We start from the raw sequence: 22,905 nt of genomic DNA on the forward strand, positions 1-22,905 counted from the left end.
ATATTTTTAAAAACATAAAGTAATTTGTAATTGGATAACTGGCCATCTGACTTTAATGTCATTATTTTCCTGAGTTTGCATTTTAGCTGGAATAGCTTTTAAAATATGTTTTTATTTTAGTTTTCTTTTTTTTTTGAGGCAGAGTCTCACTCTGTTGCCCAGGCTGGAGTGCAGTGGTGTGATCTTGGCTCACTGCAACCTCCGCTTCCAGGGTTCAAGCAATTCTTCTGCCTCAGCCTCCCAAGTAGCTGGGATTACAGGTGTGTGCCACCATACCTGGCTAATTTTTGTATTTTTAGTAGAGACGGGGTTTCACCACGTTGGCCAGGCTGATCTTGAACTCCTGACCTTGTAATCTGCCCACCTCGGCCTCCCAAAGGGCTGGGATTACAGATGTGCGCCACCGTGCCCGGCCTAAAATATATTTTTAAAATGCATATTACACATGTGTATATAGCCACATGTATGTGCAAATACAAGCATGAATATATAAATATACTGACATATATTATACTTAAATACATTTTATATGCACAGATGTAGAAATAGGATGAACATATAATTCAACATCCAAAACAGGACACTTGAGCAAGAAAGGAGGTACAACTAATGCCAGGGAAATAGGTATACATTGGGATTGTACCTTAAAAAATCAGGATGAATGGTCATCCAGCATTTTATACATAAACAAATCTCTATATAAATTATTTTACTTTTATTATCTTTTTTCTTTTTTGAGACAGGGTCTTGCTCTGCCACCTAGGCTGGAGAGCTATCAGACAGCAGTGGTGCTGTCATGGCTCATCACAGCCTTGAACTCCTGGGTTTGAGTGATCCTTCCACCTCAGCTTTCCCCCATCCCCCAACAGTAGCTGGGACTACAGGCATGTGCCACCATCCTTGGATAATTTCTAAATTTTTTGTTAGAGATGGGGTCCCACTGTGTTGCCCAGGCTGGTCTCAAATCCTGGGCTCAAGTGATGCTCCCACCTTGGCCTCCCAAAGTGCTTGGATTACAGGCCTGAGCCACCACAGCCAGCCTATATAAATTAAATATAAAATTATATATTATACTTATAAGGACATTTGTATTTATTTACATAAAGAATATTGTACAAATATGTAAAGTACTTTTAAGAATTATATAAATATCTGATAAACATATTTTATAATTAGACTTTATATAAATGCCACTGGGAAATTCTAGTAAATTAGCATATTTGGAATTTTCTGTTTTTGTCTCCTGCTATGCTTCAGCCTTATATAATAAAACACATACATATAATGTAAACAGAGGCACTTAAGATACTTTTGATGACTGAAATGAACTTTCTTCACTTTTTAGAATTTCCTAGGTTTAGAAAAAAATGAATCTACGCTCATGGTCAAAGGCTGCAACAGCACAGATATGCATTAAAGTAAAAAGCAGAAGTCCCCTTCTCCATCCTAGCCTCCCCACTCCCTACAACCATACTCCCTCCGCCCCCCCAGTGCACACACAGCACACACTCTCCCTCGTCATAGGTCCCTTTTCTTATAACTTTGGAAGACGTCTACATTCTGCCTGAATAAAGCCTTAGGAGAGAAACTGTTTTTCCTCTTAAGATTATCCTTCTCTCCCAGTCCCTAGTTCCCCTACCTGGCAATCCTCACTTGTTCTTGTCTCAGTTGATGTCTTATCTGCATAGCCTTGCTCCTCCAGAATTTCTAGTTTTGGGTTTCCCATCATTACAATGTATGGTATCATGAATTTGTTCACATTTATATCTTCCCTGTGAGCTCCTTGAGTACAGGGACAATTTGATTCATTTTTGTACTCTCTGCACCTGTAGGCATGACAATCCATTGTTGGCGATGTTGAGAGTAAGCAGACGGGAACTGGCCCTAGAGAGCGGCCTTGAGAAAGTGCCTTCAAGTTCTAAGAATGTAGGATTGCTTCACTCTTCTCTCTGCAATTTCTTAAAGATTTACTAATAAAAACACACTTTTAGGAGATTATCACTTGTCAAGTTTTGGTGTAGTATCAAAGAATATCCATAATTAGCTAAAAAGGCTATTAAAAAATTCCTTCCCTTTCCAACTACCTATTTGTGAGAAGCTGGATTTGCTTTATGTACTTGAACTAAAACAGCATTACCACAGCTGAAGGCAGGAGCAGAGATGAAAATCTAGCTGTCTTTCTATCAAGCCAGACTTTAAAATATTTGCAAACATGTAAAACAGTACTAGTCCTCTCACTATTTTTTTGTTTTAAAAAATAGTTACTTTTAATAAAATGTCATTTTATCATTCAGTTGGATTTATCACAGTCATTTCCCATCAGTTAATAAATATTAGGTAGGTGCAATTAAAAGTAGTGGCAAAAACTGCAATTACTTTTGCATCAATCTAATCTTTAAATTCTCATTTAAAATGTTGAATATGGTAAATATTGACAGAAAGAACTCAGATAAACAAAAGCTCTTTGCATACCCAATGACTGTAAGAGGGTAAGGGAGTGTAGGGACCAAAAAATTTGAGAACTGCTGTGCTAACCAAAAAAAAAAAAAAAAAAAAAAGTCAAAACAATTTTAATTAAAAATCTTAAATAATTTTCTAAGAAATTATTTAAAAATTATTTTACTCAATAAAATAAATATACATAAGCCTAAAAGGACTAAAGAGACAGTGAATAAAATGTGGTGAAACACAAAGCAGAAATCCTCAGGAGACAGATGGAGACCAAGGGATACAGAAACACAGACACACCCACAGTCACACAGATATACACACTCTCCATACCTGTCCTTAATTTTCCAAGTTTGAGGCGATGAGTATTTCTCGAGTTTGAACATGACTGAAAAACCAGGTGGACCAACGGTCTGGTCCACACTATACACAGGTGAAAATCGTTCTTTGAGGTTGCTACCTACAATTTGTTTATACAATCAAGCTATCATTGCTTGCATCCTTGCCTTCCAAGTCTCAAAGGTTAGCTTGGTCACAGTAATCTATCCTAGATATTGCTTTAAGTATTGGTTCACTCATTCTGGGAATGAATTTGAAAATAAGGGAAACAATTCTTGGCAATAATCTGACTTTAACTACTTCCCAGTATTTCCAGCTTAATTAAATCTTCTCTCCCTTCAATTAGTTAAGGCGATCTTACTGAAATACACAGAAGAAAACTTAAAATGATAGTTTCCATATAAACTCTAATTCTTACAATGCAAAATGAATCTTGAAAAAGCTCTTTAAATTGTTAACTAATGCATCTATTATGCAGATCTTTATAGGGCTTGTTAGTAAAATCTGGTGTATTTTTATTAGTGAAGCTCTAAGACATTACAGAGAGGAGAGTTAAGTAAACATTTTCAGTCTACATTCTTAGTGAGAACTACAAGTCACTTACTCAAAGCCACTCTCCAGGGCCAGACTGAATCCCATTTTTTTAAATCTTCTAATCAGAGGAAAAGGCCAAGAGCCCTCTTGCCAGCCCTTGGCCACGCAGCTCCTAACGTACATAATAACAACTGAATCGACAGAGCAACTTTCTCCTCCCTCTACGGCAAGTTGTCTTCTATAAAAAGAAACGTAGAAATAAAACCTAACTAAAAAAAGAACGCACTGTATTAGGATACTGACCTGGAATCCTGCAAAAGTCAAACCTGCAGTCCATACTGGGCCAGCGCAGGGGCCATATCAAAGTGAAATCTACTGCGCAGGTCTGTTATTCCCTGCGGAAAGTTTTCCGACAAAGGATATTTTGCTTCAGTGAGCTGGCTGCGCCATCCCACACACATCTTTGCAGTATATTTTCTCAAAGTCATGTTGGGTGACTACGTCAGACCTCCCTCACGTGACGGGGTGTTAGAAACACACGCATGAGATCTCGAAAACAGATTACAAAACAGAAGTCCTTTATGGAGTTGAGCTGTGTCTAGGAAAAGGAAAATCCTGTTGATGTTGCCTTCTAAATGCGGCCTGAAACGGGCACAGAAAAGCTACATTTATCAGATTTTACTGCACTTAAGTTATCAGATTCAAGAAGGCATAGTGTGACAGGGGAAGCTTATTTTTTAACTGAAATTCAGGCTGTTCTAAAGGCCAACATCAGGAAGCTGCTGGAGTGCACTCAGCAGAGAGGGAGGCCAGCTTGGACAACCTCACCTATTATCTGGAAAAGGTAAACATTAGGGCCCTGGACTTGCAGTTGCGTGCACATAGGATTGTGAGAACGAGTACTATCAGATTCATGAATGATGCAATGGGCCAGTTAAATATTTTAGGTTGCTTGTTTGGAAAGATGAAAGGGGGAAAAGGTCCTGAGTTTCTTTTTTTCTTTTTGAAATGCAGCAGTGTTTCAGGGTAGCTTGTGTGCCTTGGGTTCATCTCAGGATCAAGCTTGCCTGGGCACCTGCTTGCTTAAGAAATCTGGCAAACAGGCTTAGAGAATCTCTCTGAAGCCTTTTGAGTGCTGTGTCTCTATTTCTTGTTTTACCCAAATTCCACTGACACTCAGAGTCCCCCCAAAATATATATATATATATATATTTTTTTTTTTTTGAGACGAAGTCTTGCTCTTGTCCCCCATGCTGGAGTGCAATGGCATGATCTCGGCTCACTGCAACCTCCACGTCCTGGGTTCAAGCGATTCTCCTGCCTCAGCCTCCCGAGTAGCTGGGATTACAGGCGCCTGCCACCATGCCCGGCTAATTTTTGTATTTTTAGTAGAGACGGGGTTTCACCATGTTGGTCAGGCTGGTCTCAAACTCCTGACCTCAGATGATCCTCCTGCCTCGGCCTCCCAAAGTGTTGGGATTACAGGTGTGAGCCACCATGCCTGGCCCCAAAATGTATTAATAGAAGGTATTTTTAATCTGAATGCTGTGGGGAATGATGTGTCCCAGAGTTCCCCAGGACAGCGTTCCTGTCTCCTGAAAATTTTCATTTTAGGGGTAAGCTTATCAAGAATTGGTTTCAAAAGCCAACCGTCATTTCCTTGTGAACCCAAAGGACTGGCTGATTGAATGGAAGGTGGCTCTGTACCTCTCAGTTGATTGCTACCTCTGGGCGAGGGGAGAGGGAAGAGCCGTTTACATTCTGGCTTCTGAACAAGAGTGAACCTCCAGCTAATCACAAGAATGAGTTGTCCTAAAATGGACGAAGCACCAGCTGCTGCTCTGGTGTTAAATCTAAATCCGCCTCCCCCACTGCACTGCCGCTCCCCACCCCCTGCCCCTCTGCACCCTGGGTTTCTGGGGACTCCTGCAAGACAGTGAATCACAGTTTACATTGGTACTTCCTGGATAAATCAGAAACTGGGCAGTGAGGAGTGAATGAGATGATGCGCCTGAAAAGCACCAAGTGTGGTCCATGGCACCTAGCAGGGGGTTCAAGAAATGTCAGCTGGAATTAGCTTGAGAACTGGCTGCATCTGCCTAGTTGGTAGCTATGGAGAGAACTGTTCATGCAGCTTATCCTTCATCCAGTATGTAGGGTGATCTTTAAAAACCACAAATGAGGCCGGGCGTGGTGGCTCATGCCTGTAATCCCAGCACTTTGGGAGGCTGAGGCAGGTGGATCACCTGAGGTCAGCAGTTCGAGACCACCCTGACCAACATGGCAAAACACCATCTCTACTAAATACAAAAAAAAATTAGCTGGGTGTGGTAGCGCATGCCTGTAATCCTAGCTACTCGGGAGGCTGAGGCAGGAGAATCACTTGAACCCAGGAGGCAGAGGTTGCAGTGAGCCAAGATCGCGCCATTGCACTCCAGCCTGGGTGACAAGAGCAAAACTCTGTCTCAAAAAAACAAAACGAAACAAAACAAAAAACAAAAAAACAAATCCACAAATGAGATCAAGTCAAGCCCTGCTCAGAGCCCTTCAGCGGACTTCCCCTGATCTTAGGATAAAATCAGACCCTTCCCAGTGCCTAGCAAGGCCCTGTGCTGTCCACTCTCCAGACTCACTCGTTCCCTCCCACTGCACTCCTTGCACTGCCTTTGCTCAGGTACACAGGCTCCCTGGGCTGACTCCACCTGCCCAGTCTCTTCTGGCCCTGTGGCCTTTGAGGCACACGGTTCCGCCACTGCCCATGGCTGGCTCAGGCTCGTGCTTCAGGCCCAGCTCAAATGTCTCCTCGGAGGGGCCACCCCATCTCTCTATCTGCTGCCCTTTTGGTTTGCACTCACATCAGCTTGTTTATTTCTTCATACTGCTTACCTCAACCTGCAATTATCACCTGTCCTTGCCTGCTTGTTTACTGTCCACTCTGCCCGCCAGAAAGTAAGCTCCAGGAGGAGCTGCTTCTCTAGGCTGCTCACTCACTGTTCACTGCTGTATCTCCAGGCCGCAGCACATGGCAGGGGCATGCGGTAAATGTCTGGCGAGTAAGTGACATGACCATGCATATGAAACACAAACCAGGCTCACCCCGACTAAAAAAAGCAACCTGCTGCTGTCCCCTGCACTCACGATCCCCCAAAAAGCAACCTGCTGCCTTCCCCTGCACTCACGATCCCCCAAAAAGCAACCTGCCACCTTCCCCTGTACTCACAATCACCCAAAAGGCAACCTGCCACCTTCCCCTGCACTCACGATCCCCCAAAAAGCAACCTGCCCCTTCCCCTGCACTCACGATCCCCCAAAAGCAACCTGCCGCCTTCCCCTGCACTCACATCCCCCAAAAGGCAACCTGCCACCTTCCCCTGCACTCACGATCCCCCAAAAGGCAACCTGCCGCCTTCCCCTGCACTCACGATCCCCCAAAAAGCAACCTGCCGCCTTCCCCTGCACTCACGATCCCCCAAAAGGCAACCTGCCACCTTCCCCTGCACTCACGATCCCCCAAAAAGCAACCTGCCGCCTTCCCCTGCACTCACGATCCCCCAAAAGGCAACCTGCCGCCTTCCCTTGCACTCACGATCCCCCAAAAGGCAACCTGCCCCTTCCCCTGCACTCACGATCCCCCAAAAAGCAAACTGCTTCTGTCCCCTGCACTCATGATCCCCCGAAAGGCAACCTGCCACCTTCCCCTGCACTCACGATCCCCCAAAAGGCAACCTGCCGCCTTCCCCTGCACTCACGATCCCCCTCGCCCTGCTCTGCTTTTTTGACCTTTCCACGGCACTCAACATTCCAATATACTACATAGAAAATGGACTTATTGTCTGCTTGCAAAAATGTAAGCCCCATAAGAGTACCAATCTTTAATTTTCTTCACTGATATATCTTAAGCACCTGGAACAGTGCCTGACACAGAGTAGGCCCTCAGTATTCATTTACAAAATGAACAATCTATACTATAAAAAGATATATGTTTATAAATCAACATTACATGAGGATGGTCACCATAAATATTGCCAATTACAATTTTCATCTGTCTGAATTATCCAATATTGAATAAAATTGCTTTTATTAGATACATTTCAAGTTGTAAAGCACTTTGCATATTAATTCATTTAATCACCTCCACAATCCTGTGGAGGCTGGCACATAAAAAATGGAAATACTGGCTGGGCGCCTTAGCTCATGCCTGTAATCCCAGCACTTTGGGAGGCCGGGGCAGGAGGATCATCTGAGGTCAAGAGTTTTGAGACAAGCCTGACCAACATGGTGAAATCCCATCTCTACTAAAAATACAAAATATTAGCCGGGTGTGGTGGCAGGCGCCTGTAATCCCAGCTACTTGGGTGGCTGAGACAGGAGAATCGCTTGAACCCCGGAGGTGGAGGTTGCAGCGAGCCGAGATTGCGCCACTGTACTCCAGCCTGGGTGACAGAGCAAAACTCCGTCTAAAGAAAAAAAAATGCAAATACTAGTATATACTCACAGGATTCACTGAATTAACAGTTAGTGCCCAATATAGAAGCTAGTATTATTAACATGCTCATAGTACAGATGTGGTAACTGAGCCCGGAGAAGTGACTTGCCTCACATCAGTGTGCACACATACAGCAGTAATTAAGTCAGAGCAGGCGACTTGTTCTATAAGGCACCAAAGGGCCCAGCAGTGAGTCCAAACTGCAGGCTTGTTATACAAGATCCCCACGGAAGAAGCTGGCAGCTGGAAAAGACCCAGAATGGGATTCAAGAGGTTGGGCAGTTGGGGGCAACCAGCCTGAGTCATATGCCAAGAAATCAAAGAGAGAACAAGGAATGTGCCAGAGAGGTCTCCAAGCAGGGCAGCCGAGGATGGCAGTTAAGGCATGCAGCCCCTTGATCCCAGGTGGCAGTTGCCAGGATGGTCTGAGCATTGCTGGGTGGTAGGCCTTGGGCCTGGGATCCTTCATGGCTGGCCAGGTGTACAACAGCTGTCCAGTAGGCATTTTCCAGGTGCCGCCTGAGATGTAATCAATCCGTGTCTGCCCCACAGCCCAGAAAACACTGGCACAGCCAGGATTTGCTCATCTAAAGTAAATGCCTCAGGAAGATGGGTTTTCATTCGCCTCCCCTCCCCCACCACAAGTATGTAGGTTTACTTTCTTATTACAGGTCTGTGATAATGCAGTCCCCAGGGATTATGGGGCTCATCCTGGGGACATGCCAGTCAGGGTGCAGCATGAGACTGGTGAGTGTGAAGCTTCAGGGGAGCATTGGGGGAAGACAGTCTCCAAGGGCAGAGCTGGCTTCTGGTGTGAGCCTCCTCCACGATGGAGGGAAGAGTCTCCTGGCCAACACAGAGTGGAGACTGGTCAGCAGGGCTTGTCAAAACCCTGAATCCAAATCTCAGCTGCCTTACCAAGGCTTCTAACGTCCCCTGTGATCTGACCTCCTTTCCTGCCATTCTAACCCACACTAGCCACCCTTCTGTTCCTTGAGTGTGCCTGGGGCCTTCCCAGCCCAGGGCATTTGCGCATGCTGCTTCTGCAGCCTGGAATGTCCTTCTAGCCTGGGCAGCAGCCCACCCTCACTTCCATCCACCACCCACTTCTCTCCTCCCATCTGGTGCCCCTGTTATATATTTTTTAGCATACTTTTCTTTCATAGTACTTATTATGATTGTAATTAAAAGTTACTTGACAAGTCTGTGCCTTTACTACAGAGTAAAAATTACATGAGGGCTGAGACTGTTGACCAGTTTTCCTAGCACTCAGCCCTGCAACTGCCACATAATAATTGTTAATAAACCTTTACTGAATGAATGCAAAAACAGAAAGCACCCAAAACTAAGCTTTATAGAGCCCATCATACCTGGCACTGTTACTGAGCTTTTCAGACCCAGTGTCAGGTCAACCTGAACTGCCCTGCTATTTCCCACCTATGCTAATGTGTGGTCGTAAAAAAAAAAAAAAAAAGCCAAGAAGGTTGTTCTGACATGAAAAAGGAAAAAGAACCCACCCCACACACAAATCAACATTGCTGGCCTAAAGCTGAGCTGCATAAGATAAAACAGAGCTATCTGCTGCCCACAAAGCTATTACAGCCCAAACAAGTTACAACACTGAACCACAGCTCTGGAACCCCGAAAAACTGCTTACTATCACCATTTTGGCCCAAAGGAAGAAAAAGAGCAATCTTTCAAGCACTACCGACATGCTTTGTTCAAAGTCCAGGAATTTGGCCTTTGTCTTGAGTACCTGGGCTGAATCGGCAACAAATTCTTTAAAATTTAATACTAAAAAAGTTGTAAAGGTGGCGACATGGTGGTGTCCTGTGAGGCCTTGGTGCTGGGTATTTGTAAAGGACTTAGCTTCCACGTGACATCTTTCCTTCCCACACTCTGGCAGCTTTCCACCCTGCATTCACCGGTCGCTTCCTTCTGGCGTCTGCTCCCTCCCCCGGCCTCCTCTCCTCCTCTCATAAGGAGCTAATCTGGAGATGGTGCTGGGTCTGTGGCCTGCTGCTGGGTCATGAAACTGTAGATGCTCTGCATCCCAGCACTTGCCCCCCATCAGGCAATGAATAGTAGATGGAAAAGCCACGGTCGTGTGTACTTATAACGGTTGTTCTCAGCAGAACTATGCATATCAGACTCACCTGTGGAACCACAAAAAGAATTTGAGATCAATGATATCACTGACACTGAGCCAGGGTTTGGGAGACAGGGTCTGGGCAGGTGTGCTTTTGCATCCTGCTGAAAATTACCAAGATATATAGTCCGCACGACCTGGCCTGTGACTTCTCACTACACTATGAAGGAACAGTTTACCATGTCTCCTGCTTATGCTGGAGCCCCTCTGGGCAGCCTGTCTGAGAGCTGCTTTAAAGTGACATGCCCATACTCCTAATAAATGCAACAATGTCCCCATTGTGACATCATTTGACAGGAGGAAGTCACCTGCATATGTCATCCAAGCTGTGTCCCAACACCTAACAAGCATATATGTGCTGTGTGCTCGGCACCGTTTTACACACTGCATTTATATCATTCCATTTAGGCCTCACAACAATCTTTCTCATTTTACAAATGAGAAAAGTGACGTTCAGAGAGGCTGTGGAACTCAGCCAAGATTGTTTAGCTATTGGCGGCAGAGCTGGGATTCAAACCCAGGCAGCATGACTCAAAAACCACACTTTCCATTTCAGGTGCAGGAGCACCAAAGCATAAAGAACTTAGCTTGTCCATGTTTTTCTTGGTTTCATTTAGCGACCAAACTATTGAAGGCTCATAGGGCATCACACTAGCCTACTGACCAGTTTACATCTGGCGAAGTGTAACTGGGCCTGGAGCAGGGCTGCCATGTGTGGGGTACAGGCTATGCCCTGTGGTAGGCTGAGAGGCAGCCCAGGCTCTGCTTGGCTGGGCATGTCCCTCGGTGCAGGGCTGCAGTTCCTGCCAGAAGGAGGCCATTTCTCACTATGTACAAAGATGCTATATGGGACCACGAGGTGGCCCTGGGGTGAACATTTAAGGGAAATTCAGTATTTTCCATAAATTCTACTTTTAATTCATTTTCTTAAAAAATGTGAACTTCAAAGTAATATATGGCACTTATGAATATGACTTATTTCGATTTTGATTTTTATCCACTCCCATTTCAAGATAATATTAAGTGTATACGTAGGGTTACCATAAGATGGGGGCATAGAAAAGGAATGGTGGGGAGATTAAAGTTGCTGAACTAAAAGAACTGAGAGACTCCCAAAGCACTGTTATGTCCATTCTTCAAACAGGGCTCTACGATAGATACTTTAGGATAAGGCACACCATGTCCAGTCTGGTACAGTGGCTAAAAGTCTGAACTCTGGTATGCGGGGGACCTGGCTCTGTCATGCTCTGGCTGTGACCTTGTGCAAATTTTAAAAACTCCTTGCATTTCAGTTTCTTCCTCTGCAAAATGGGAGCTAATAATAGAAGATACTCGGGTTAACATGAGGACTAAGTGATACCTTTAAAGTGCTTGGTATAGTATCTGGCATAAAAATCAAGCTTCATAAACATTAGCTGTTATTATTATTACTATTACCAATTAATTATTAGTCAAAAATGTCAGCAGGAGCAAGTATTAGCTAAGCCTTGGCCCCAGGCCCCAAATTAGGGAATGTGAAATTCCTCAATGGCAGGGACAAATATCCTATTTCACGGTGTGCCCAGAGTTCCCCAGACCCCCTCACAGTGCTTGATACCCCATACGGGCTCATTAACTAATTATTCTTTCTTAATTCAGAGAGCAGTTACACCTGAGCTTTGGCCACCACACACACACACACACACACACACACACACACACACGCACACACACACGCACACACACACAGGCATTTAATTATAACTATCATTTAAATAATTTCCTTTAGTTGCATTGTTAGCATCTCTTCTGAGCAAATGGAAAAAGGAATTATTTTTTATTTTTATTTTTTTTACTGACAGGGTCTCACTCCGCCACCCAGGCTGGAGGGCAGTAGCTTGATCATTGCTCACTGCGGCCTGGAACTCCTGGGCTCAAGTGATCCTCCCACCTCAGCTCCCGAGTAGTTAGGATCACAGGTGCCTGCTAACATGCCCAGCTAATTTTTTTATTTCTTTGTAGAGACAGGGTCTTGCCATGTTGCCTAGACTGGTCTTGAACTCCTGGGCGTAAGTGATCCTCTGGCTTTGGCCTCCCAAAGTGCTGGGATTACACGTGTGAGCCACCATACCAAGCTGGCAGTAACTATTTAAATAAAAAATCTTTCAAGTTCACTGTTTATTACCTGTTCCAGTAAAAAGCTTGGTAGAAAGGAAGGTGTTTAAGATAAATACTTAGATCATCAATAAATTTCCGTTATGTGGACTTATCCTCTTAAATCAGAAGGTCACTCAAATTTGGGTATAAATTGATGAATAGAAACAAAGCTAGGGTTTTATCCGTGTATTGAGTTACATGTCTGTTTTGGATAGTGACATTCTTTCACCTTCCTAAAGAAGCCTCTCCTGCACTGGGCCTCATTACCTCTGCGATCTGTTTACAGACTTGACAAATCACATCTGCTCCTTTTTCTTCATGCAAAGGGGATTTTTAATAACATATCAGTTTGGTTACAATTTATTTTAGAGAATATTTTGGTGTTTTGGGTTTTTGATTTTAGAATCTTTTTCGTTTAAGCCTCAGTTTAATGGATTCATTCGTTTGTATTTTGTTCAGTAAAAAATAATTAAAAATTTGGGTTCACTTTGGGATTTGGCATGTTCGTTGTGCTTTATTTTAGATTTTGGTTCAAGCTTCCCGTGAAGTCCTTGATTAAATTACCAGGAAGTGTCAGATGTAGTTGATAGTTCCAAGCTTTCCTTTCCTCTTCCGTGGGGCATCCTTTTTCTTCCTGTATAGTGAGTTATCTTTACCTTCAGAGGTAGAGCACTGCTTACCCACTCCTGGGTTTAAATTACAGTTCCGCTAACTTGCTAGCTGTATGCACATGTACAAGTTAATTAGCATCTCTAGACCTGGTTTTTAAAAAAACCATAAAGTGGACACAGCAGTGTGACCTCATTCTTATGAGGATTAAATGAGATAATACAGATAAAATGTAGTATCTCATTCTATTTCTCCTTTTTGCCCTCGTAATCATGAAAATTCCAGAAAACAAACAAAAACCTGTAACTACAGCTTTTTTTCTCCAGTCCATCTCATTATGATACTAGCAACCAATTAAGCGCTCGATGGTTGAAAGGTATTGGAAGCGGGGTCACTTCGTAAGTGGAGATTTCCCTATCGCTGAAGTGGAGAGTTGAGTGGCCTGGAGAGATTCAGGCTTTAAGAGCTTCCTCTAAGTCCTGGCAAGATCAGCTCTGCAGGCCATATTGTCAGGAGCTGAGGGGCTCAGGCCAGGGTGACCCCAAAAGAAGGGAAGCCAGGGAAAAAGTACTTGTGGAAGGTACATGCAAAACCAAATTTTTAACAAAATAAGGGACTATAGGTAATACAGTAAGAGTTCATATATTAAGGCTTTGGGAGAATATGTTAATATTTTTGGTACAGTGAAAAAAACCTATTTTTTGATACTTTCAAAGAATTATATAAAAAGTATTTTTATAATACTTTCAAAGAATAGACACATGCATCACGATGCAATATTGTGATAAATACAGTCAATAACTGTGGGTTAACAGACACAAAATTAAGTGACTATATTGTTTTGGGGAGCCCTGCATGCCCATTAAGGATAAGGCACCCGCACAGCCCCACCGTGAAGAATAAACAGAGAAGAGGTTAGGGGTTCAAACAACCAGAAGGGAGCTTCTACCCCTTGAGTGGCTTCTATAGGCCCACACATTGCCCCTTCCCGTCCAAATAAAGAGATTGAGCAAATCTGCCCTCCAAGCATCACTTTACCCTGAATTAGATGATTATTCAGTTTCTTCACACATAGAAACATCAGGGGCCGGGCGCGGTGGCTCACGCTTGTAATCCCAGCACTTTGGGAGGCCGAGGCGGGTGGATCACAAGGTCAGGAGATCGAGACCACGGTGAAACCCCGTCTCTACTAAAAATACAAAAAATTAGCTGGGCGTGGTGGCGGGCGCCTGTAGTCCCAGCTACTCGGAGAGGCTGAGGCAGGAGAATGGTGTGAACCCGGGAGGCGGAGCTTGCAGTGAGCCGAGATTGCGCCACTGCACTCCAGCCTGGGCGACAGAGCGAGACTCCGTCTCAAAAAAAAGAAAAAAAAAAAAAAAAAGAAACATCAGGGCACCCAGCTTCACCAGAGGATTAGGAGACTGGGCTAAGAAGGCCAAAGAATCTCAGCACAGGAGCACTCTGTTCCCTTCACAGCTTCATCCTGGTCCATCCTCGCCTTGGTGGTGAGGGGCCTTTTAAACACAGTAAGGTGACTTATGCTCTGAGAGGCAATGAGTGCCAGGCAAGGAGAGGAGGCAGGGTACAGGGGTGTCCTGGCCCGAGAGGTGAGGCAGGATGCAGAAGGAGAAAGGCCAGAGAGAGAAAGGGGCATGGGGCTCCCCCTACCCAGGAGGCCTCTGCTGTCCTCCTGAGTGAACGATAGCCCAGTACTGCAGCATACTCTTGGAAAGGCCTGGCTCTTTCTGCATTGCTGAGCCTGCCCATTCTGCTCTTTCAGGTGTCATGGGCTTAATAACGAGGCTAGAGTCATAAAAGTGAATGTCCCAAGGCAGTTCCTAGCTCTGAGGGCAGGCAGTCCCTCTTAAAAACAGGATTCCTTGGGCAGAGCCCTTCCCCAGAGGCAGCTTTTTCAGGGTTGTGTTTTGGGGTTCCTTTAGATTTGATGACCACAGCCTATCCCCAGTTCACAGTGCTGTGTCCACAAGATGGTGCTGAGACCACACAAGGAAATGCTCCTGGGTCCCAGGTAGCCAGTCATCCAGCCCCAAGACCTTTCTCAAAATGGGCAGATGAGTAAGCATCACTTCACTATGACTAGAGCTTGGGATGTTTTAGATAACAAAAAGCACAGAGGGCATGATGCTTCGTGGAACACGCGCTCTGACTCATTCTTATTTGCCACAAATGGATTTTAGAGATTCTTCAGATGGGGAGTGGGGTAGGGGGCTGAGGACGGCTCCAGCCAGTGTGTGACTCTCCTTGTTAGAGAAGTCCCCACCAGGGAGGGAGCAACTGAGGGGCCCTCAACTGTAGCCTTTGCCATACGACAGCCCTTTGAATGTTTACCCTTTCCTGGGCTATACATCTCCAATTTCTTCAGCTACTCCCTTGTAACAACAAAAACAAAACAAAACAAAAAAAAACAAAAAAACTTTACAGAAAAGCCTAAGATCTCATAGTGTGACCAAAAGGAGTTTCTAGACTCCTCGGTGGGTGTGGTAGCTCACACCTGTAATCCTAGCACTTTGGGAGGCCGAGGCGGGAAGACTGCTTAAGGCCAAGAGTTCAAGACCAACCTGGCCAACATAGCAAGACCCAGTCTTAGTTAAAAACAGAAAAAAAAAAAAAGAGAGAAGTTTCTAGACTCCTGATTCCACATGCCTTATTATGCCATATTCCTCAAATGGCAGATGCTAGGACCCCACTTATTAAAGTGGTTGACCTCACTGTAAGCCTCAGTTTCCTCATCTATAAAATGGAGTGACTACTATACATATCATAGGGTTCCGGGAGGATTGAGAGTATATGAGCACTCAGCAAGTACACAGCAAGTAGTAAGTGCTCAATAATTGATTTTATTTATAATATACAGACATTTTTTTTTGCCTGAACTTCTCCTTTCTTCCCTTGTTTTATTCCTCTCCTATGGCTTCCAAAACTCCAGGACCGAATTTTTTTTTTTTAACTGAAACTCAAAATTTCCCTTATTTATTCTGGTTAATCTTAATTGCGTTTGTTTTATCCATCCTTTCTCTGCCTGTTGAGATATTTTAGAACATCAATTCTATCTTAAAATATATCTACTGGTCACTTAAACATGCTCTACTGATTCCTGCTCTAGAAGCTTTCAGTAAGTTCAGGACAGTGATGACTGGGATAAAAAGCCATGGCTGTATTCTAGCTCACCTCCACAGAGCAGCAGAATGGGATCATTCTTCTTCCCCAAAAATCATATTTCGAGATCAGTGCTGTTATACTTAGAAAATAGTTTTAAATCGATTAGAATAAAAAAAGAGAAAGCCTTGGCTTCATCTTTAAAGAAGGAAACTGAGCACACATCATTAGGATGTGACCCTGTAAGAAGCAGTTCTGAACAGCTTAATCCATCAATATGTTTGGAATCAAGGTACTGAGGCCACAAGGCAGGTAAGCTCTTGAACTCAGATCCAGAAAGTTTCAGAGCTCCTGGGAGCAGAATTGTTGGGAATAACCTAAGAATAAAAGATCAAGATATCAAGCTCCCTGGAACTGATCTGTGGTCTCTGGGCTGGTCTTTGGTTACAGGTGACCCAGTGCAAAACTCAATTACATTCTCTCAGCTTCACTGTTTCAAAACCACAGCAAGACTCTAATATTCAAGTGTTCTTCTCTATTCCCTCATTCTCCCTAAGTAGCTCATTCCAATTGTTTTTCTTGGGCTCACATCCCAGCATCCTTGTGCCCCACCCTGCCTGGAATTCAGGCAGCCTGCGATTGTTTCAGTGCCCATATCCGCTTACCCAGCAGAACACCACCTTCCTTATCCTGACTCCTCCCAAAGGCCAACCTTCTTGACCCAAACAGAACAAAGACAAAAACACCCGGCCTCATTCCTGTGCAGCCTTGTACCATTTGCAAATCACTTTTTTTTTGAGATGGAGTTGTGCTCTTGTGGCCCATGCTGGAGTGCAATGGCACCGTCTTGGCTCACCACAACCTCCGCCTCTTGGGTTCAAGCGAGTCTCCTGCGTCAGCCTTCCAGAGTAGCTGGGATTACAGGCATGTGCCACCACGCCTTGCTAATTTTGTATTTTTAGTAGAGATGGGGTTTCTCCATGTTGGTCAGGCTGGTCTCGAACTCCCGACCTCAGATGATCTGCCTGCCTCGGCCTCCCAAAGTGCTGGGATCACAGGCGTGAGCCACTGCGCCTGGCCTACAAATCACTTTCTTACACCCCTCCTTATTTTCCTTCTCACAATGCTACTGCAGGCTGGGAAATTGTATTTCCATTTCAAAGATGGGACACCAAGACTCAGAAAAATGAAGACAAAGTCCCAGCACCACATCACATGTCACTGGAAAGGTTGGGTTTTCAGTCCTGATCTTGTGACGTTGAGCTTCAAACTAACTTCTAACATACTTAAATGGAAGACTAGATTTGTGTGATTCTAAACATTAGCAAATATAAACCACCATCTCATCTTTTGATTGGTATGCTTAACAGTTGTGCTTATTTTATGCCAAATTCAGTGTCAAACATGTATCTGCCACTCAAAAAAAAACTACATATGTGATATGGTTTGCGTTTGTGTCCCTGCCCAAATCTCATGTTGAACTGGAGGAGGGGCCTGGTGGGAGGTGACTGGATCATGGGGGTGGATTTCCTCCTTGCTGTTCTCCTGAACAGTGAGTTTTTATAAGATGTGATGGTTTAAAAGCATGTGGCACTTCCCCCTTTGCTCTCTCTCTCCTGCCGCCATGTGAAGAAGATGGCTGCTTCCCCTTTGCCTTCCGCCATGATTAAGTTTCCTGAGGCCTCCCTGTCATGCTTCCGTTAAGCCTGCAAAACTGTGAGTCAATTAAACCTCTTTTCTTCATAAATTACCCAGTCTCAGGTAACTCTTTACAGCAGTGTGAAAACAGACTAATACACTATGGTTAGCTATCTTTACCAACAAAACCAGTTTTTCCTGATCAGCCTGTAGCATGCCATTAACACACTGCTGACCAGGTGATCACATAAATATTCTACTTTGTATTTTCTACCATCTTGCATTACTTGATCACACATTATTTTGTTTAACTTGTTCTATAAAATGAGAATAACACCTGAGAAGATTATTGTGATAGCTGAAGAAGGCAGTGAATATAGAGACCTTAGCTAGCAAATATTCAATTAATGGTATACCATATTACTACTACTAACAAATTTTCAATGCTTTCACTAAAATCAAGCAGTTTTGTTTTCTTAACAAGTATCTGATGAGGTATAATGCAGCATCAGTACACCAATTCTAAGAAACAGAATGATTTCCTCTCCTTGGCCTTTTTGAATCCTTTATTTCTTCCCTCATTCAGCAACCTCCTGGAGCCCACTCTCCAATGGAGGAGAGAGACGTGCAGACAGCTCCTATGATGATGAGAGTGCTCTACTGATGGGGCATCCAGGGCTCTGGAGGAAGCAGCCTTAAACTGGGGAACAGGAGTCAGGGCACGGGAGGTGGGGCTCGCTCTTGAAGGATAGGGAGAATTTCCTTGGAATCCAAGAGGGAAAAAGGCATTCTTTTGTAGGCAGAGGTCTAAGCAAAGGCAAGAAGGTATGAAATAGAATGACGCACTTGGGGAGGGGCAAACAGGTGGGACGGCTGCCCCACAGGCATGTGCAGGGCTGTGCTAGGAGATGGGGAGGAACCCTGGTGGGGCCTGGTCATGAAAAGTTTCCAATATTGGATGAGTTTGGACCTTATCCTCTAGTCCCATAGTTCTCACCCCCTAACTACATACCGAAATTGCCTTTGGAAACTTGAGAAAACACCAACACTCAGGCCCCAGTTCAAGATTCTGATTTGTTTAGTCCTGGGTGGGGCCTGCGTCTTGGGCTTTTTATTTTTTATTTATTTATTTTTTTGAGATGGAGTCTCGCTCTGTCACCAGGCTGGAGTGCAATGGCGCGATCTCGGCTCACTGCAACCTCTGCCTCCTGGGTTCAAGTGATTCTCCTGCCTCAGCCTCCCGAGTAGCTGAGACTATAGGCACACACCACTATGCCAGCTAATTTTTGTATTTTTAGTAGAGATGGGGTTTCACCATGTTGGTCAGGGTGGTCTCCATCTCTTGACTTCGTGATCAAGCCTGCTTCAGCCTCCCAAAGTGCTGGGATTACAGGTGTGAGCCACTGCGCTCAGCCTGGGCTTTTAAAGTAAGCTCTCTATGTACAACTTGAGCAATGGCAAGTTATTTAAAAGATTTAATACGGGAATGATTTGACAAATTTGCAGACAGGTCACTCTAAAAGCAGTTTGGTGAGAAGGATATCTGGAAAAGTCTGAAAGAAGGCAAAGAGACAGGTGGGGATGAAAGAGAGGGGAAAAATTTGAAAGCTATTTGGATGAAGACTCAACTAACTGGAAATTAGGGGAAAGGCAGTGGAGCAAGAATGATTGACGTGCCAGTTCTACTGCATCTAGATGTGCTACTAACAGGTCAGGAGCCCAGATCAAAGAGCTGGTTTGGGAGGTGGATAATGAAGTTTGTGAAGTCTGTGCTCCCTCTGAGAAGCCTGAGGAAAATGCAGGTGGCTCCCTCAATCAACAGACATCCAAAATGGACTTCAGTGCTGAAAGGGAGCTGGGGTGAAGACTCAGATGTGCAGTGCAATGACATATGGGAGGTGGTTGCAAACATGAGCATGCATTTTGCCCAAGTTGAAGTAAACTGGATGAAAAGAAAATAGGGCTAAAAGGGGAGCATGAACAATGGATGCTGGTGCATCAGAACCACCTGCAGACCCTTACTGCGATTTCATTTCTTCATGCCACTCCAGACTGACTGAATCTGGTAAGGCCCCAGAATCTCTTTTCTAACAAGCTCCCTCGTGCTGCTGGATCAAGGCTAGGTTTGGACACTGTATTTGTTTCCTGGGGCCGCTGTAACAAATTACCTCAAACTTGGTGACTTAAAACAACAGAAATTCATTATTTCACAATTCTGGAAGCCAGATGTCCAAAATCAAGGAGTCAGCAGGGCCGTGCTCTCTGTGAGGGCTGCAGGGGGAGAATCCTTCCCTGCCCCTTCTAGTTTCTCGTGGCTCCAGTCTCTCCTTGGCCTGTGGCTGCATAACGCTCATCTCTGCCTTCATCTGCACATGGCCTTCTTCTTTCTGCAAGTGTCTCTTCTGTGTGTCTCTTATAAGGACACTTGTCATTGGCTTTAGAGTCCACCTCTCATCTCAGAATCCTTAATTACATCTGTGAAGACCCTTTTCCCAAATTTGGTCACACTCACGGGTTCTGGGACATGGACACATCTTTTGGGGTGCAGCCATTCAACCCATTACTGACACCATGGCAGTAGCTCACATGAATGAATGTGAGAGGGAGCTGGGATCCAGAACTCCACGCTAAGCTTCCTGACAGTGGTAGGAAGACGAAGAAGAGAGGAAGGGAGAGCGAGCCAGCTCAGAGACTCCTAAGATATCCAGCTGCACTCCCAAGTTGTGTTCTGCTCAAGGGACCGCAGGCCACTGTGAGTCCAGGGCAAAGGACCACCTGAGAGTACTGCACGGAATGGAAAAAAATCACAACAACCATAAATTCACAAAAAGCCAGGCCATGCTGCTCTCAAAATGTAGGCAAGAACTTGGAAGGGCTGAAAAGGCTTTTAATTCATTTTTAAACTAGATTAATGTAATATGAAGCTGGAATTTCCTCTCTAAGATTCTGCAGCCCTTTTCTCACCACCCTAGTAGTTTCCAGTCCAGACAGGTCACCACGGCAGCATGGGATTAATTATTTCTGTCTTTCCCATTGTTTTCTTAGGAGCAGGCAATGCCCTCAGCCATGAACACTAAAGAAGTTCAGCGACACCTCCCTTTTCAACACCTACAAGGGTCCCATAAAAATTCACTGAGAGCAGACCACCCCTCATTTTTATACTGATACACGTTCCACCATTAAAATCCTACATTATAATTATTTGTGTCAGTTCCCTGATACACAAAGGTTTTCTGTCCCCTAAAATAGGACCTTCCCTGCTTGGCAACAGGGTTTCCAAGGCCAGAAGGTCAGTGGGGGCTGGAGATGGTGGAAAGGAATGTGGCACTATAAGATTAAAGTCACAACCAGGGGACAAGAGTCTTCAGAATCAGATTCTTAATGTGGTCAATCACCCCATCATACATTTCTATAGCAGGGCTTACAAGGCACAACCCTCAACCCCACCCCCTAAGACCAAAGCATCCAATGCACCTCCTGGTTAGCAAGTCCACAATCTTACATAGGCCAATCTCTATGTCAGTCTGTCTCTGTGCTTCGCCGGAGTGTCTGGAGCAGCACTCCTCAAATGTCAATGTGTGTAAGTCAGCTGAGGATCTTGTTAAGTGCATTTTCTGACACAGTGGGTCTGGGGTAGGGCTCGAGGCTCTGTATTTCTAACGGACTCCCAGAGGATGTCCATGCCGCCAGTCTGAGGACCACACTTGGGGTAGCAAATGTCAGGACTCCACAGCAACAGCATCTGATGGCTTTTCTTTGGTCAAGTCATCCTGAAACAAGTTTGTAGAATGATTCCACCCTGGCCCCACTAGAGTCCAGCCCACACGGCACAAGCCCTACAACTTCACTTACAATGGCAGAAACTTGTATTTCTAATAAAAGCCCAACTCCTACAATGAAAATGGGTGACGTAAACAGGACAGATTCCAGAAAAGGGTCTTGTATGTCTGGTGCGTCTTCATCTGTGTCAGGGTGGAGATGGCTGAGGTACCCCTAAAGATGTGGTTTAAATGGAGTGCAGGGAAACCAAGTTCCCTGACCTCTGCGGAAATAATAGCTAGAATGGAGGAGATGATGATGATGATGCCAGTAACAAGAAAAGCTAACACTGACTGAGCACCTTTTACATCCCAGGCCATGTGCTATGTGCGTCAGAGACATTATGACTCAGCACTGAGAAAGAAAGGGCAGGGTTAAAAGATATGCAGAAAAGAGGGAAAGCACTGTAAATTCCAGGGTGTGTGGAACGTCAATAAAGTGTCAACAGAGGGAGAGAGGACAATCCTCAGATTGTCCCAGTCTAGGCCTAGTTAGGAAGTCACTGTTTGATATTTCAGAAAACATCCTTGGACCAAACATACCAAAGGCCAAGTACATCAGGACATATCTGCTGTCCGTTGCTGTCATCCATCACCTGATGCCATCCAGGTTAGCCTCTGCAGGCTTGGTTCCATTTGGCTGCCTTAAGAGGGACATGCCTGGACACAGAGGGGCTTCCTCTGATGTTCTTCCTGTCTCACCCTGGGATCAGTACACTGAGCACTGGGCAACTTAGTCAGGGCTGCTCTGTCTGATGCCTTCCAGATGTCCCTGGACACAAATACTATGCTCTGCTACTGACCCCACTGACATAATTACTTTGCCTGTATGAAATGGACACAGTTATATCTAAAGTGGCTGACTTACTTGTGGTGACATGGAAAAGAGGTTCAACGGCCTTTACTTTTCCCTGGGCTGGGCCTTAGCTTCAAGCCCAATGCTCTGCAGGAGAAGACTGGGCAGGTTGCCACTGAAGGAATTCAGATCAGCGGACTGAGTCAAATGGTGTGCAACCGGCATGCAAGAAGCAGTCCATAGGCTCCATTCGGCCTGCAGACGCTCTCATCAGGCCCCTATCTATGTGAAAAAGTTTCAAACCTCCAGTTTGCCACAATCTAACCACTTGCTTACCTTCTTATACCAAGCCCACATTTGACGTTCATATTACCTTCCTGTTCCTGTATGTATGTGAGTTTTAGATCTTAGTCTATAAAAATGTAAGTATAAATCACATGTAGGTTTTGTTCTGCCTGTGAAATTTTAATCTCTGTACTGTGATTCATTGTTCTTCTAAAATTTAAATGATGAGATGTCAGTATTCAAGTTTTCAAAACTCTCAGAGTGCTCTGTCCTAATGAAGGACAGGTGTTGAGAAGCCTTACCACAGAATATATTTGGGTGACATACTATTTCTTAAGGATCCCTTTAGTTTGTCCATTCCTATGGGGAAAATTTCTCTATGTAAATCTTCAGAGGCAGAGTGGCAGATATCAAACTCTTCACTTTGCTTCAGTCAGTCACATTAATGATAGAGTCTGTTCAAGCTTCAAGAAAAAGGGGTACTTAACTCCTAATAAGCATTTCATGAAATCAGATTTTCTATCAGAGGCACTCAGCTCTCCTTCTTTAA

General features: G+C 44.5%; 1 protein-coding gene across 9 annotated transcripts in view; it reads right to left on the reverse strand.

Annotated features, from left to right (window-relative positions):
- The window catches only part of ZBTB38 (zinc finger and BTB domain containing 38), an 81,919-nt gene that overhangs the window by 13,055 nt on the left and 45,959 nt on the right, over positions 1-22,905 (reverse strand). The window lies entirely within an intron of this gene.

Source organism: Nomascus leucogenys, chromosome 8 (genome assembly GCF_006542625.1).
Source record: "Nomascus leucogenys isolate Asia chromosome 8, Asia_NLE_v1, whole genome shotgun sequence".
Taxonomy (NCBI): Eukaryota; Metazoa; Chordata; class Mammalia; order Primates; family Hylobatidae; genus Nomascus; species Nomascus leucogenys.